General features: G+C 51.7%; 1 protein-coding gene across 2 annotated transcripts in view; it reads right to left on the reverse strand.

Annotated features, from left to right (window-relative positions):
• Positions 1-9144, reverse strand: part of STARD10 (StAR related lipid transfer domain containing 10) — a 34573-nt gene extending 25429 nt beyond the window's left edge. Inside the window, exons 1-2 of one of the 2 annotated variants that reach the window (XM_047754153.1) lie at positions 2958-3145; positions 2351-2495 (exon numbers count right to left, since the gene is read on the reverse strand). The gene's annotated coding sequence lies outside the window, so the exon portion shown is untranslated. Of the gene's footprint in view, positions 1-2350; positions 2496-2957; positions 3146-7948 lie in introns of those variants that run through there. The other variant, XM_047754155.1, reaches the window with a different exon arrangement.
• Positions 9145-16995: the final 7851 nt, after the last annotated feature.

The following is a 16995-nucleotide window of genomic DNA, read 5'->3' on the forward strand; positions in this document are numbered from 1 at the left end:
AATGACACACGCAGGCTGGTCACCTGGTCCAGGGTGGGAAAGATAAGGCTGGGGTGACAGCAGGAGACAGCAGTGAGGGGAGGCTGACAGGACCTCCCTGCCCCTAGAGCAATGCCATTCTGAGGGAGATATGCAAGCCCAAGGAGGTACAGATGACGGCAGAACTCAAACTTTCACTCAGATCCAAATATAGATGAACCAAGAATGAATCTTTTGGGTCTTGGATCAGAAAAGGTGGGCGACCCGGTACCCATGGGCTCAGATGGCCAGGCCCTAGGCTCAAGCCTGCCTGGGTGATTAGGCCAGGCTATAACTGGAGCAGCCTTCCTCATCCTGCTCATCATTAACTCGCCCTTGCAGGCCCCCCACCCCCACCCCCTCCCAGGAATTTAGTATCTCTGGCTGCAGGGTTTGTGACAGCCTCCCAAACATGCCTGGATCAAAGCAGGCTCCCATCCCATCTCAAAACGCCCCTGAGCGGCAAAGAAAAGGCTAGGAGGGCTGGGATCGGGCCCTGGGAGAGGAGCGTGGAGGGGAGCCCTAAACCTTGGCCATCCCTGCTTCCCACAGCCTGGAAGTGCTGAACCCTATGGACCTGGGTTCAAATCCTGCCTATGCTATTTCCTAAATGGGTGACCAAGGGCAGGCGACATGTCCTCTCTGAGCCCCAGTTTATCTATGATAATCATACCTACTCTCTGAGAATTACTGCAATGAAACGACTAGTACAATGTGTCGGTGTGGCCCTGAGCAAGTGAGTAACCACGAGTATAACCAAAGGGGAAAGGGTAGAAGGAACAAATATGCTGTCCAAGACCGGCATATGGTTCCAACCAAAAGCGTTAAGGCGACATCGTGATAAGACGGTTGTTAAGATTCTCATGAAAGTGTCAACAGTGGGAGAGGCCGGCAAGCACGACCCCGCACTGCCCCCTGTAGCCCCTACCCCAGACACAGGGCCCCTCCGTGGGAAGCGGATTGGGCCAGCTGGCTCTCCGGGCCTTAGCCCTGGAATGACGGCCCCCCGCCTGCCCACCCCAAGCCCAGGCAGGAGTCAGAGTAGGTAGGGAAGGCAGGAGCGTGTACCAGCAAGAGAAGGTGCTTCGCAGACTGAGAGGCATCATGAGAATGTGAAGACTCATTAGCCAGGGCGCTGAGCGAGTGCTGGGCTTGCACGTGCCCCTCAGAGAGTGAGAGAGAGAGAGAGAGAGGGAGAGAGAGAGAGAGAGAGAGAGAGAGAGCCGATGAGGTGGGGAGGTGAGGGGTGGCGGCGGCGGGGATGCCCCGAATCAACACAAGTCAGACCCATCTGGGGACCTCTGGCATCTTAGGACGCCTGGAAGGGGGGAAGGGGGTCATTTAGAGAGACTCACAGCAGACTTTGCTCAGTGCCCTGGCCGCGCCACCCGACTGTTAGAACAGAGCAGGGCACCTGCCTGGAGCCATCTGTCACCTGGTCCCTAACACTCCCCTCAATTCCCCTCACTGAGTCCCTGTCAGAACGAAAGTCCCCCAAACTAACATCACCCGGCCCAAGCCCCTAACTGTAGCGATGGAGAAGCAAAGGCCCAGGCGGCAGGGACAGCGCAGCGCTAAGACCCCGGGTCTCCCAGCTCCTGACCCCAGGCTCTGTCCCTGGTCCCCATTAGATGCCACCTAGTTCACTCTCAGGGTGAGGGGGTGACGCTGGGGCAGCCACTGCCCTCTTTGGGCTTCAAGATTCGTCCTCCACCCAAGGGCCCCGCCCTGCACAGTGTCCTGGCCAATGAGGGGCCGCCAGGTCCTGCCCTGCGCCCGATGCTCCCGCCTGCTCACCCTCTAGTCAGACGGACGGAGGGCTGCCTCCATCGCCCCCCTGGGATGAGGAGAAGGCCCCCTCCCCCGGCCCTTCACCCCACCCCCCTCTCCTGGGGGTAACCGGCCTTCTTCCGTTGGGTGGAGAAAGTTCCCAGGTCGCCTAGGATCCAAGGCAGTGGCCTGGGAGCACTGTTCTAGAAGGTTGGGCAATGATCTGTGTGAGGTCACCGGGAGGCAGCAGAGGAGAGAGGAGATTCCAGAGGCGCCTCTGGGAGGGCCCAGGTCCGAGCACTCGGAGGCCCCCAGCCCTGGCCTGGCCTTGCCAGGGACGTGTCCTTTACAGTTAGATAGGCAACAGGCTCGGCGCCCAGTCCCAACTAGAGCCGGATCCAAGTGTTTGCCCAGGGTGGGTCCCCTACCCCTGCTGGGCCTCACTGGGCAAACAGCCCCAGCACGGCCTTGAGGGAGTGGCAGGAGCCTGAGGGAGTCACAGAGAAACACAGAGTCACCCCCGTCCCTTCTCCCCCCGGGGGACACTGTGACAGCCACGTACCATCACACCGACGGTCTGTGACAGTCCCACACAGCCACACGCCGCCGCAGTCTCGTGCAGGAAGCCCGACGCAGGTGCGCTGGCTTGGGTGCACCAGGTCCCCCAGGCAGAGTTGCCAGACAAAACACAGGACACCCTATGGAATCTGATTTTCAGATACGCAAAAAATCATGTTCAGTACACACGTCCCAAGGTCTGGCCACCTTACACCCGAGGCACTGCCACACCCACATCACAAAGCCCCTAAGAGCTACACCAGTCCCCACACAGACCTCAGTCCCTCACCTACCCTGGGACTGCACAGGCAGCCCTGAGTCACCGCTGCTGCACACACATGCACGCACGTGTGCACACACACAGACGCACACACACGCACGTGATGTCCTGCTCATCTTCCCGGTGCAGAGGCCCTGGGCCAGACCTGAGCCTGCCATCCTCACTCTGTAGAGTATGTACAACAGCCTTAGGTGGAAGGCCATGCAGGGACCTCGGCCCCATTTGACAGATGAGAACGCAAGGCCCAGCCAGAACCCGAACCTGTCCCTGGCATCCCCACGTGTGGTGCCCCGGCAAAGGCAGAAGGGCTGAGAGGGAAATCATGTCACACCTGGACCAGCCTGTGTCCCCAGGCAGCTCTGAGCTTCTCAGGCTGGCCTGAGAGGAGTCCCTCCCTTCAGGAAGAATAGCCTAGGGGTTGGCGGGGGGGTGCATCCTCTGCCCGCTCCATCCAAAGAGTGATCCTACGTGCTCCCCAGAAGTTCCTCTAGTCCCACGACGTGAAACTGTCTTGTGAGGGCACTCAAGGCACAGCTTTGAGATGAAAAAATAAGAAGAAACCAAAAACAGCAAGTTGTGTGGCTTCCCGAAAAGAGGCCGTTGTCCCAGGGCTGGAGTTCTTGCCAGACAACCTCGTCCTCTCCAGAGACACCCAAAGACCCCTCCATCCCCACGGCCACCCGCCGAGCACAGAGTGGCAGGGAGGGCCTGGGGTCAGGCAGACTGATCAGGAGCTTCTTACAGGAAACTCCAGGGCATTTGGAAGGTTACATTGACCCAGCAATCAGACTGGGTTCCTGCAGGCAGTGGTGCCCAACAGACCCCATCCGCAGGAGGGGGACCTGCTTGCAGAGGGGGTGCCGGCCATCTGGGCTCGGGGCTCTCCCAAAGCGGGAGTCTCCACCGTCCACCCTGGGCCCTGCCAATCTTGGCCAAGGCCCTGCCCCTCTCTCGCTGTTTTCCTGTCAAGGCCGAGGTGTTGAAGATGCTTTTCCACCGGGCTGGGGCAGCGGGCAGGCTCTGTAAACTGTCAGATCCTGCAGGCGGTGGCACCCAGGGCTCTAGGGACGGGAGGATGGGGAAGGAAGGACAGGAGAGGTGGCAGGATGGAGAGGGGAATGGCCACCTCTGCAGTCCAGCCTGTGGCTGAGAGTGCGCGCCAGGGAGCCAGGCTGTCTGGTTTAGGACCTCTGACTGTGTGATCTAGACCAAGTTACTCACCCTCTCTGTCCCAGTTTTCTAGAACGACAAGGCTAGTAGGATTTGCATCTGCCTTAGGGACGGAGTGAATCTGTGCACACGTAGAGCTTAGCGCCGCACCTGGCAAGCAATGAGTGTCCAATAAATGCCACGGCTGCTATCGGTTCTTATCGCCTGAGCCGCCTTTCCCCAGGTCTGGCAGTTGTCCCCAAGGCATGGCCTCTTTCCTGTCTCTGCTCCTCAGCCTGGAGACAGTGCGCGCCCCCCCCCCCGCCCCCCCCGCCGGCTTCTGACCCGGAGGCAAAGAAACAGTCTGGGTTCGCCTGGAGCCAGGAGGGCTGGGAATAAAGCAGAGGTGGTGCTTTGACAGCCTGTCTCCCTGCCTCGCCCTCCCTCCCAAAAAGAGCTACAAAGGCCCAGATGGGTCCCCTCTGGGAGGCCTGCACTCAATGGCTGGAGCTCCTCGCACCCACTGGGCCCCCTCCTCGGGGTCTGACAACTGGATGCCAGGCCAGCAGCAGGACCTGGGGAGCCTGGCTCTGCCCAGCCGTGGGCAGGTCAGCACCAAGAAACCCACCGTCCAGGGGCTGGTTTTCAGGTCCTTGTGGAGGGCTGAGGTCGGGAAGGCTCACCACGGGTTCCGTCAGTGAGTGGAGGCTCTGCCCTGGGTCAGGGCTCATTCTGGGGTCAAAATTCTTCCCTGGAACAGGCCAGCTTCCATGGGGCACAGCTATGCCGGGGACGCCTGCCAACGCTGCCCCTGCCCTGAGGCCCTGGTGCCCCAGGTCAGTGGGTATCTCCTCAGCGTTCCCTGGAGGTGGCTGCCTCCTTCAGCATCTTCTAAATTTAGGGCTTGGGCTCCGTGACTCATTCCAGAATCTGCTCTGCTTCCCTCCTCCAGGAGTGTGCTCCCACAGTATTTTTATCCTCTGCTTCCTCAGACTGACGAGGAAGGCCCTAGAACCTGGAGCAGACACACACACACCAAGGAGAGCTCCCGCCCACTTGCCCCAGGTCAGCTCCGGGCTTCTCTCTGACCAGGCCCATACTCCCCCTCCCCTACCTGTCCACACACCCTCCCCGACCCTGCCATCTGCAGCCACAACCCACCCAGGTGGCTGCACTGAGGCTGGCTCCACACAGGCTGTGGTGGCAGTGGGGAAGGAGGGACGAGCCAAGCCCTGCTCCCTCCAAGGCAGCAGCTGGGCAGAGCCCTGGCCCAACATCAGGGCACTTGAGTTCTGGCCCAGATTCATTCCCCCCTTACTGTGGGTGCGTTCTTGGCTTCTCTGAGCGTCTCTTTCTCCCTCTATAAATAAGGGGTTTAGAGCTCCTGTTGTGGTGCAGGGGAAACAACTCTGACTAGTATCTACAAGGATTCAGGTTTGATCCCTGGCCTCGCCCAGCGGGTCAGGGATCTGGCTTTGCCAGGAGCTGTGGTGTAGGTCACAGAGGTGGCTTGGATCTGGTGCTGCTGTGGCTGTGGTGTAAGCTGGCAGCTGCAGCTTCGATTCGAACCCTAGCCTGGGAACTTCATATGCCGCAGGTGTGGCCATAAAAAGAAAGAAGTGAAAAAAAAAGGGGGGGAGTTGAATTAGAGAGGCCTAGACCAGAGCTGAAATTACCACTGGGCCAGACCCCGCCCTCAAAGAGGGTGGGCTGGGGGCAGGGTATGTGATGCCAGGCTGTGTCTTCCACCCAGGCTCCTCTCTGCCCCTGACTCCTGCTCTGTTCAGGGGACACACAACTCAAGGCCCTGCTGTCGGTCTTTTCAAACTTCTGTCCTGCTGGGAGGAAGGGTCGTGCATAAACCTACATCCTGGTGGGGGCTGGCGAGAGCCCAGGGTCTGGTTCTGATCTCACTGTCCAGGGCTGTACTAAGCAGCTTTGGGAAAGAATCACCTTAACTCTGGGCCTCGGGTGTGCGGAAACGCATCTCGTGCGTGAAGAGGTGTACATGCTCCCCGCTGGGTCCCCCAGTCCAGAGGGGGAAATGGGGATGTGAGTGCCCCCCTCAACTTCCAGAAATGCAGGCTCCCCAGGCACACAGTGGAGGGATCTGGCAGAGGGACAGACCTGGGGCTGCGGCATCTCCGGCCCTGCCTGGCTCTGGGAGAGCCCGGTCTGCAGCTAGCCTCCACCTGTGTTCACAAGGAACAACAGTGGCTGATGTTTCCCAAGCACGTAGCCCATGCCTGGTGCTGCTCCATGCACCGAGCGGTTCTTAAGGCGTAGTTATACCTCGAGACAGCCCTGGAGTTCATGCATCTGGGGCCAAACACACGCCCAGTCTTGGCTGCCTCAGAAGTCTCACTGGTAAGGTCAGTGTTAGGCTTGCAACAGGGGTATAAACATTACCCCAGTTTTGATCACTGTACAACTGTAAATGTAATAAATGCATTGAGTAATTAAAAAAAAAGAAAAAGTAAATTAGAAAATGAAAAAAAATTACCCTAGTTTATTGGCCACCTTTGGATATGTCCTGTGGGCCTTCTGAAACTAGCAGGAACCTCCACCTGTCGGCCCCACTGCCTCCCAAACACACTCCCAAGGAGTTGACTAGTTTTGTTACCGTATTAGAATGGGAATATTTATACAGTAGCTCTTCAGTCTTGAGACTTTAGTAATTTTCATTCCAAAAAATGCCTGGTGTGATGCTTTACAATCCATAAAGTAAGGTTTAAAGGCACAAAGTCATGGACCCTGTCATAGCAGTTGACTGTGCATTGAAATATCTTCCTAGGATTTTTTAAAAATTACAATAGAAAAATAAGCTGTTGTAACACGTAAGGTCATGACAATGTATGTGTTTATATTTGTAATCAGATTTCTATGAACTTGTATTTGTGCACAGGATTCTCAGTGGGCTTATATACTGCGACGTTTATATTCAAGATTGAGATGTGGATTATGCTTAATAGTAAAAGCTGAAGTGAGACCATTTACTTTGTCTAAAATGCTGCACTGTGCATGTTTGGAAATGTAAATTAATTTGCTATATATAATATCTTGAGTTTGTTTATACCTCTAAGTTTTGACACTGAAGATAAATGAGCTTTAAACACATTCAAAACGTTTTTCTCAGGGAAATCAGCTGCTGGGCTAAATCTGTATAAAGGTGCTTTTTATTTTCTGGAGTTATACCACCCCCATTCTACAGACAATGAGGCTCCCAGTGGGGTAGTGACTCGCCAAGGGTCACAGCATTAAGTCACTGAAAGAGCTGATTATCCTGACTGCAATCCTGGCTTCTGTTTGTACCCTAAGGTATAAAGAGAGTATACAGTAGACAATAAATGTTTGATGAAGGGAGTTCCTGCTGTGGCGCAGCAAAAATGAATCTGACTAGCATCCATGAGGATGTGGGTTCGATCCCTGGCCTTGCTCAGTGGGTTAAGGATCCGGTGTTGCTGTGAGCTATGGTGTAGGTCACAGATGCGGCTTGGATCCTACGTTGCTGTGGCTGTGGTGTAGGCTGGCAGCTGTAGCTCCAACTGATTCGACCCCTAGACTGGGAATCTCCATATGCTGCAGGTGTGGCCCTAAAAAAAAAAAAGTTGGATGGAGATGCTTGATCACTGCCATGTGATGGGAAGATCCCTGTCCTAGTCCCGTTCTATCCCAACTCCTTGTATGTCCTGAAGAGAGTCCTGTCCTCCTTCAGCCCCTGTTCCTCCTGCTGGAAACAGAGATGATTTGCGAGGACCCCGAGTATTAGCACTTGGAGGTGGGGAGGAGCTCGAGCTTCCGTTTGTACAGACACCTGCCTTTCATGGCTTGCCTGAGAAGGTCCCATCTGCAACCAGACCTTTGGGTCTCCCAGCCCCTCCCACACCTATGTCCACAATCTCTAAGAGCACCCCAGAGAGCTCCCACAGAGAGATAAAAGTTCGCTTCCCTGTGGGCAGCTGCCTGATTGGCAGGGGAGGGGGGGAGGGTGTGCCCGTGGTGCCACCTGACAGCTCCACCTGCTGAGGAAGTGGCTCCTACAGCCCCTCAGCTCCGTGGGCATCATTTCCTCCTCTCATCACCCAGGCCAGCCCAGCTACCACCTCCCGCCGTCCCTCGAGTCGCCTGAGCCCCCATTCCTCCCAGACTCACAAGTGGAGCCCAGCACCTTACCCCTCTCTCCGTTCAGGTCTGTCCCCTTGATATCACTCCTCACGTCACACACTTGGACTCCCTCCCTGAGCTGGGCTGCTCCTCTGAGAAACAGAGTCTGTTCAGCTTCAGGATCTTTCTCCACGATTCTCCAGCTCCTCGATTCTCCAGCTCCTCCTTAGTTCCCTGCCTTTGGTGGTCATCTCAACAGAGCAGGACCTTCCTCCACGAGGCCCAGGTTGGGTGGGAGAAGGACTGGGAGTAGAGACGCCCCAACCCTGAGTACAGTCCGTCTTTTTAGGCCTTTATCCAACAAAGACACTCATCCTTGGGGTGCAAGGAAGGGCTCAGGCCCAGAGGCAGGAAGGATGGGCTTTAGCCTTTGCTCACAGACTGCTGAGACCCGTGGCAAGCTCCTGCCCCTCTTGGGGCTCTCGGTTTTACAATCTGTAGAATCCAGAAGAGGCTCCTCAATCTGCAGTCACCCGATTATAATAATCTGTTGCCTTTATAGGTTGCTCGGGAATTTAGTTTCACTCCTGGATTTCATCTGATCCTTCCAACAACCTGTTTCCACTTACGACTAAGAAGGCTTAGGTCCTCAGGGGAACAAAACTACCCAAGGTCACACAGCAAGTCAAGGTAGAGAACCCTGAACCGTTTGGGGCGGTCCCTCTCACTTTGTTCGGACTCTGGCTGTGTGACTTCCTCTGACCCGTTGCCCCACTGGTAAAACGACCGCTCTAAGGAGCAAACTAGGAGGCAATGATGGGCTATGCTTTGCAAACCTTAAGAGAAAAGACAGCGGAAAGATAACCCGACAGGTACTTTCCTATTTATTGCTGTTGTCTTTGCTCAGGCGCCCCCACGCGGCCATCCCGAGGCGCCCCGTTTGCGCAGGCGCTCTTTGGTGTTTACGGAGGCCTCGAGGCCCAGCTTCTGCGCGTGCGCGTCTCCTAGGGGCCTCCCAGCGGTCCTGCAGCTGCTAGCTAGCGGCCGGTTGCGGCCGTCATGTCCCCCAGGTGGCCGTTCTGTCACTACAGCTCCCTTGGGCCTTGTCGGCTCCTCTTCGGTTGAAGCGTCTCCACAACTCCGCGGAGCGGAGGCCTAAGGAGTGGCAGGGAGAGGCACAGCGCGGCCACCCCTGAACTCTGGCCCGTCAGTCACGACTGCACTGCACTTGGGGACCGACTCTGGCGGCCGAGGGATTCAGAGCGGCACGGAACGGCCCACGCACTGCCTCATGGGAGCCTGAGTTCGCGGCTAGACCCTTTCTGGGGTTGGACCGTTGTTAAGACTACATTTCCCAGAAGTCCAAGGCCCAGAGTCGCGGAAGGGCCCGAGGCATGTTGGGAGATGGAGTTCGGGGACAGTAGTAGTGAGCTTGTGTAGGCAGGTAAACGCCGTAGAGCAGTGGAACCTAGCGCTCTGAGCCTGGGCTGTGGGTTCGAAGGATGCATGAGTTACTCGGTAGGTGTCGTAGGAAGAGAGCAGCGCTGTTAGGGCTGAATTTTAGAAAGAATACTGCTCACTATCTGTCTGCATCTCCCGCACGGCTTTAACCCCCATCACTCTCTGGGGACAGAGCTCCCGGAGGTCACTGTAGCCAGAGACTCAGTTCTCTTACTGTTGTTCAAAAGAACTGTGATGATGGAAATATTCTATATCTGCACAGGCCAGTACGGTAGCGACTAGTCTGAGGCTACTGGATATTTGATATGAGGCTGACACGGAAGAAGAAACACTTTTAATTGAATTTATTCTAAAAATATTTTAAATCCAATTAATTGTTTTCAGTCAAATTTAAATAGCCTGGCTATTTAAATGGCTAGCATATTCCTCAGTGGCACAGTATACTAGGCCTCCCAGTGTTCAATACCAACAATCACCTTCCTGCTCTGTGAAACCTAAAACTTTGGTTTTCCTCCTACTACCAACTAAAAAAGTATACAGCGTAAAAGTTGAGAACTATCTTTGACTTGCAGCCTGAGGACTGTAGCCAAGGATGGCAGCTTCTCAGGTAGCTCTGAGGGGCTGTTCCTAAGTGGTAAGAGAGGAGTCAGGAGTTTTTCCTGAAAAAAACAAACAAACAAACAAAAACCCCTGTAGTCGAACATCCGAAGAATACTGCTAATCACATGCAAGAAACCAGACAACTCAAGTTAACTGTTTTAGTGCCTTTCTTGGTAGGGAAAGATGCAAGAGATTGGGCTCTCTGAAATTCTTACTTTGGTATGCATCTTAACTATCTAGGGCGAGAGAATCCCGTTTTTCTCCATCCTGGATTCCCCTCAGGGTGCACCAGTGGGGGAGCAGCTTGATGGCTGGAAACATTCTTTGCTTACTGACTTGGCAGGCAACTTTTTTTGGTCCACACTGCCTACTCACTACACTTAGTCTTTGCAGATTCCTTCTTCATTATGTGTCCCTTGAAAACCTAAAAACTAGTTTGGACTGTAAAAAAATCTCTGTAGTATTCCTTAGGTTGGAATAACAGACACAACTAAAGCCAGCTGCAAAATTCATAAGAAATAATATTTTCCCAAGGACATGCTGCAGCTACAAAATGTCACAACAATCCCGCCTTCGGGCGATGACTTCTTTCTTACGCACTGAGCAACTTCGCTTTTTAAAATTACAGACCAGCAGAAACTTTGCTGTTTGAAATTATATAAGGAAGAATGAAACTCTTGCCTGGAGGAGCTAAATCACTAAGAGGACAGGATTTACAATCCAGGTGCAGAGATTCAGATAAAGGATTTCTGGGCATACAATCCACATATGTCTTTTTTTCATTTTTGGCCACCCTCAGGCATGTGGAGTTCCTGGGCCAGGGATCAGATCCGAGCCACCGTTGCAACCTATGCTGCAGCTGTGGCAGTGCCGGATCCTTTAACCCACTGTGCTGGGCCAGGGATCTGAACCGGTGTCTTGGTGCTGCAGCAACACCACCCATCCCTTTATGCCATAGCGGGAACTCCCAATGTTGGCTACTTTACAAACAGCTTTATTTTGCTTTGAGCCATCAAATTACTGCTTCATCTGAATGTCACCGAATCCTACTCTCTCTCACATCCTTTAAGAGATCTCACTCCTTTCCTTTGTTTTTGGTAGGACGTCCCACGCTGCTTCTGGTGCGTTGTCTTCCTCATGGCAGTGGGTCAATAAACCTGACCTTGTTGGACTACGGATTTGGCCCTGGTGGTCTGGGGCGGATAGGATCGGGCCATCCTGAAATACTGGCATCCACCGGGTTCTTCACAGGGCCCCTCGTCACTCTGCACATGCTCTTGGGATGACCTCTGTCGCTTCCATCCGGCTGGCGGCTCGGGCCTTCCTCTGGCCCCTGGGGTAACTACTTCTGGTTGATGCCGCTTCCTTAAACTCAGTGTGTTTAACACGGAACCTTTCGTTTCCCCCAAATACTCTTCACTGTTCTAAGTAAGAACCAGGCACTGATCACTTTGACCATGAGATGGGTGGGTACACGCCTCACCTGGGTCAGGTACCTCTTCACTCCCTGTCCTCAAACTGCATCTCTCTGCATCAGCTGCTTTTCACATAGGTCAGCAGCCTAAAACCTTAGAAAACTGAGAGGAAGGGGGGACTGCAGGTGCAAAGGGTCTGAATTACTCCACCCATTTGGAAGCTTCCGTACCGGCTGGGGCCTCAAGGAGGAGGTGAGCTCTTCCCTTGAAGCTCTTCCAGTTGTGTCCCTACTGATCCAGTCCCTAGTCCCTACTAGCGCCTCAGGAATTTCGCAGCCACCTGTTCTCACTGAGCCTGGTGGTTTTGCGGAGGAGGGGCGAGGGGTGACCTGTCTGCTGCCTGGAGGGACGGTGAGAACTGTGGGAGGAAGCTTCCTCTTGGGCTGTGCTTGGCTTTCTCTTGGGCACAACTAAAACCGAACACACTTCCTCATCTTCGGGATTTCACTTGCTTGGGAAGAACCCTCCTGCCACTTCACCCCACTCCACCTCTGCCACACCTCATCTACCAAAGAAGTTTGTATTCCTCTTATTAAAATAACTTTTTTTTTTTTTTTTTGGCCACACCTGTGGCATGCGGAAGTTCCCGGGCCGGGTAGCGAACTCTCACCATGGCCATGACCCGTGCCACAGCAGTGGCAACGTGGAATCTGTAACCCATGGAACCACCAGGGAACTCCCACATAACTTTGACCCGACTTCTCAGAAACTGAAAAGGGGTCATCTTTCCTGCAAAGCCCCGTTTATATTCACCTCTATCAAATAATGCCCAAACCACAAGTTTCTCTCCTTGGTGGGTAGAGTTGCAGCTCACCCCATGCCAAAAGCTGTTTTCCCTTTAAAGCATTAGTCAACAGTGCGTGCATGGGATGTGTAGGGAAGCCTGGGGGGCAGGGGGTGTCCGGGGACCCCCATTAGCTACAGATGAATTCACTTCTCTCAAACCCCCGAGTGTTCTGACCATTTCATGCTGTTAAACTGTTTAAGTTCTATATTATTTAATTTGTAATCTTTGGTGGGTCATTTATTCTAGACATAACTATTTAAGGAGAAGCATAAAAAGAAACCTGTAAATTTGTCTCAGGGTGACTGCTGCCGCATTCTTCCGTGTGTCCGATGGAAATTCATTCACAGCACATCCGACTGTCACTAAGACGGCAAAGCCAGAGCTAGAAAAAAGACAGAAAGGAGACGTGATGATCCCTCCATTTGGGATAAGGTCAGCCGGCCCTCCCAGGCGTCATTTGTGAAAACTACTTGCAAACAGCAGTCTGAACCCTTAACCTCATCATTTAGAAACAGAACATAAACTTTCGAAACAAACAAACAAAATAAACCTGTTGGAGTTCGAGAAGGCTTGGGAAGTATTTTGGACGTAGATTTCCGATGTTAGGACGCACAGATCCGGCTCCTCCTCAGGACTGCATGGAGCGCCATCTTGTGGACGTACCACACATGTAACCCTTCGTTCTGTCCCACACGAGTGTAACTGCTGGGCCAAGGGTGTGTGTGTGTCTCTGTTTGTGTAACATGGCCAAGGTGTCCTCCCAGGAGGTTAGACCTGTTCACACTCCCACCAGCAGGGAGGATGGCTCCATTTCCCCACACCTCACCAACTCTAAGTATGAATACGTTTCTTAATTTTTGCTAATCTGATGAGTGAAACATGACTTCTCATTTGTACTTTAACTTACATTTCACTAGTTATGCTAGGGTGTTTTTTTTGTTTTTTTGTCTTTTTGTCTTCTTAGGGCCGCATCCACGGCATATGGAAGTTCTCAGGCTAGGGGTTGAACTGGAGCTGTAGCCACCGGCCTACACCACAGCCACAGCAACCTGGGATCTGAACCTCGTCTGGTGTCTGTGACCGACACCACAGCTCATGGCAATGCTGGATCCTTAACCCACTGAGAGAGGCTAGGGATTGAACACGTATCCTCACAGACATTGTCAGGTTCTTATCCCACTGAATCACAACAGGAATGCCTCATTGCCCGTTTTTATATTGGGTATTCTTTTTTTTTTTTTTTGTCTTTTTGCCATTTCTTGGGCCGCTCCTGCGGCATATGGAGGTTCCCAGGCTAGGGTCTAATCGGAGCTGTAGCTGCCAGCCTACGCCAAAGCCAGAGCAACGCGGGATCCGAGCTGAGTCTGCGACCTACACCACAGCCCACGGCAGTGCTGGATCGTTAATCCACTGAGCAAGGCCAGGGATCGAACCCGCAACCTCATGGTTCCTAGTCGGATTCGTTAACCACTGTGCCATGACGGGAACTCCTCCTATATTGGGTATTCTGTTCTTGGGTTGACTTGTGGAAGTTTTTTCATGTCTTCTGGCTTTTACCAATTTGTTATATATATTGCAAGTATTTTCTCCTCATTTACTCTCTCTCTCTTTTCTTCGTATAGAGTGTCTTCGTTTTTTGAGAAAATATATGTAACATGAAAATTACCATTTTAACCATTTTTTTTGGCCACACCCTCGCCACGCAGTTCTTGGGCTAGGGATCGAACCCACACCACAGCAGTGACAAATGCTGGATTCTTAACCCACTGAGCCACCAGGAAACTCCCATTTTAAAGTGTACAGTAATTCAGTGGCATTACTTACCTTCACAGAGTTGTACAAGCATCACCACTGTTTCTAAAAGTATTTCATCAGCTCAAACAGAAATTCTGTTAAACATTAAGTAATAACATTAAGTAAGAACTTCCCCACAGCCCCAGTAACCTCTAATCTATATTCTGTCTCCATGAACTCAACTATTCTAGGTATTTTACATAAGTGGAATCATAAAATATTTGTCCTTTCGTGTCTGACTTATTTCACGTAGTGTAAGTTTTCAAGGTTCATAGAGGTCGTAGCATGTTTCAGAACGTCAGTCCTTTTTAGGGCTGATTCATGTTTCACTGAATGTATAAACTACATTTTGTTTATCTGTTTATCTGCTGATGGACGTGAGTCCTGTCCATCTTTTGTCTATTGTGAATAATGTTACTACAAACACGGGTTTAGAAATACCTCTTTGAGGCCTGGCCTTCAGTACACCGAGGCGTGGGATTGCTGGATCGTTTGGTTGGTTCTGTTTAACCTCTTGAGAAACCATCAAACTTATCCACCAGTGAGAAAAGAGAACCGTCCCACATTGTTGGTGGGAACGTAAGCTGGTGCAGGCACTATGGAAAAAAGGACGGAGATTCCTCAAAAGGCTAAAACTAACGTTGCCATACGATCCAGCAATCCCACTCCTGGGCGTATATGCAGACAAGACTCTAATTCAAAAAGATACATGTGGGAGTTCCCCTGGTGGCTCAGCTGGTTAAGAAACTAACTAGTACCCATCAGGATGCGGGTTCAATCCCTGGTTGCTCAGTGGGTTAAGGATCTGATGTTGCTGCAAGCTGCAGCATAGCTGCAGATGTGGCTTGGATCTAGTGTGGCTGTGGTGTAGGCCAGCAGCTGCAGCTCTGATTTGACCCCTAGCCTGGGAACTTCCATATGCCACACCTGTGGCCCTAAAAAAAGGGAAAAAAAAGATACATGCACCCAAATGTTCACAGCAGTACTAGTCATAGTAGCCAAGTCATGGAAACAATCTAAATATCCAGATGAATGGATAATGAAGATGCGATACATAGAATAGAATAGAATACTACTCAGCCACAAAAAAGAATGAAAAATGTTGCAGCAACATGACGGACCTATAGATTATCACACTAGGGGAAGTAAGTCAGAAAGACAGAGACAATACCATATGATATCACTTATATGTGGAATCTAAACTATGATGCAAATGGATTTATCTATGAAACAGAAATGGATTCACAGGCATAGAGAACAGCTTTGTGGTTGCCAAGGGGGAAGGGGGTGGAGGGATGGAGTGGGAGCTTGGGGTTAGGATGCAAACTATTGTGTATAGAATGGATAACAACAAGGCCCTCCCATATAGCAATGGGAACTATATTCGATATCCTGTGGTAACCCATAATGGAAAAGAATAGTACAAAAGAATGTATATATAAAATAACACACACACACACACACACACACACATTTATATATATTCCCACCAGCAGTGCCCTATGTTTCCAATTTCTTCGCATCCTTGCCAGTGTTTGTTATTTTCCATTAAAACAATGTTTTAAATTATAGCTATTCTAGGAGTTCCCATTGTAGCTCAGTGACTAACGAATCTGACTAGGAACCATGAGGTTGCGGGTTCGATCCCAGGCCTTGCTCAGTGGGTTGGGGATCCAGCATTGCTGTGAGCTGTGGTGTAGGTCACAGACGTGGCTCGGATCCCACATTGCTGTGGCTCTGGTGTAGGCTGGCAGCTGCAGCTCTGATTGGACCCCTAGCCTGGGAACCTCCTTATGCCGCAGGTGCAGCCCTAGAAGAGGCAAAAATACAAAAAAAAAGAAGAAAAAAAAAGAAATTTAGCCATTCTACTAGGCAAAAGGTGGTTTCTCATAGTTTTGATTTGCATTTCTTTAATGAGTAATAATGAGTAATAACACTGAGCACCTTTTCATGTGTTTACTGGCCTTTTGTGTATCTTTGGAGAAATGTCTATTCAAATCCTTTGCTCATTTTTTGAATTGTTGAATTATTTTTGTTGTTGTTGAGCTTTAGGAGTTCTTTACGTACTCTGGACAGTGGATCCTTATCAGATATATACCTGCAAATATTTTCTCCTATTCTATAGGTGTCTTCTCTCTTTCTTTCTTTGTCTTTTTGCCTTTTCTAGGGCCACTCCCGAAGCACATGGAGGTTCCCAGGCTAGGGGTCTAATCGGAGGTGTAGCTGCCTGCCCACGCCAGAGCCACAGCAATGCCAGATCCGAGCCATGTCTGTGACCTACACCACAGCTCATGGCAACGCGGGATCCTTAACCCACTGAGCGAGGACAGGGATCGAACCTGCAACCTCACGGTTCCTAGTGGGATTCGTTAACCACTGAGCCACAACGGGAACTCCTCTTCTCACTTTCTTGATCGTCTTTTTTTTTTTTTTTAATCTTTTTAGGGTTGCACCTGTGGCATATGGAGGTTCCCAGGGTAGGGATCGAATCTGAGCTGTAGCCACTAGCCTACGAAACAGCCACAGCAACGCCAGATCCGCACCTCATCTGCAACCTACACCACAGCTCACGCAACACTGGATCCTCGACCAACTGAGCGAGGCTGATAAACCTGCATCCTCATGGATTCTAGTGGGATTTATTTCCAAGGAGCCACAGCGGGAGCGCCTCGACCATCTCCTTTGATGCACAAAAGCTTTTTTTCCCCTTTGTTGCTTGTGCTTTTGGTATCATATTCATGAAATCATAGTCATGAAGATTTCTCCCAATTCAAAGATTTTTTTTTTTTTCTTTTTAGGGCTGCACCTGTGGCACATGGAGGTTCCCAGGCTAGGGGTCGAATCAGAGCTGCAGCTGCCGGCCTACACCACAGCCACAGCAACGCGGGATCTGAGCCACATCTGCCCTGGCCCTGAGCCTCCATGGGTACCATTTGCTTCTCTTCGGCACACTAGTTAATGTTAACACCCACCACCCACCACCCACTCCCTGAATAGAC

This window comes from Phacochoerus africanus, chromosome 11, assembly GCF_016906955.1.
Source record: "Phacochoerus africanus isolate WHEZ1 chromosome 11, ROS_Pafr_v1, whole genome shotgun sequence".
In the NCBI taxonomy this organism is placed as follows: domain Eukaryota; kingdom Metazoa; phylum Chordata; class Mammalia; order Artiodactyla; family Suidae; genus Phacochoerus; species Phacochoerus africanus.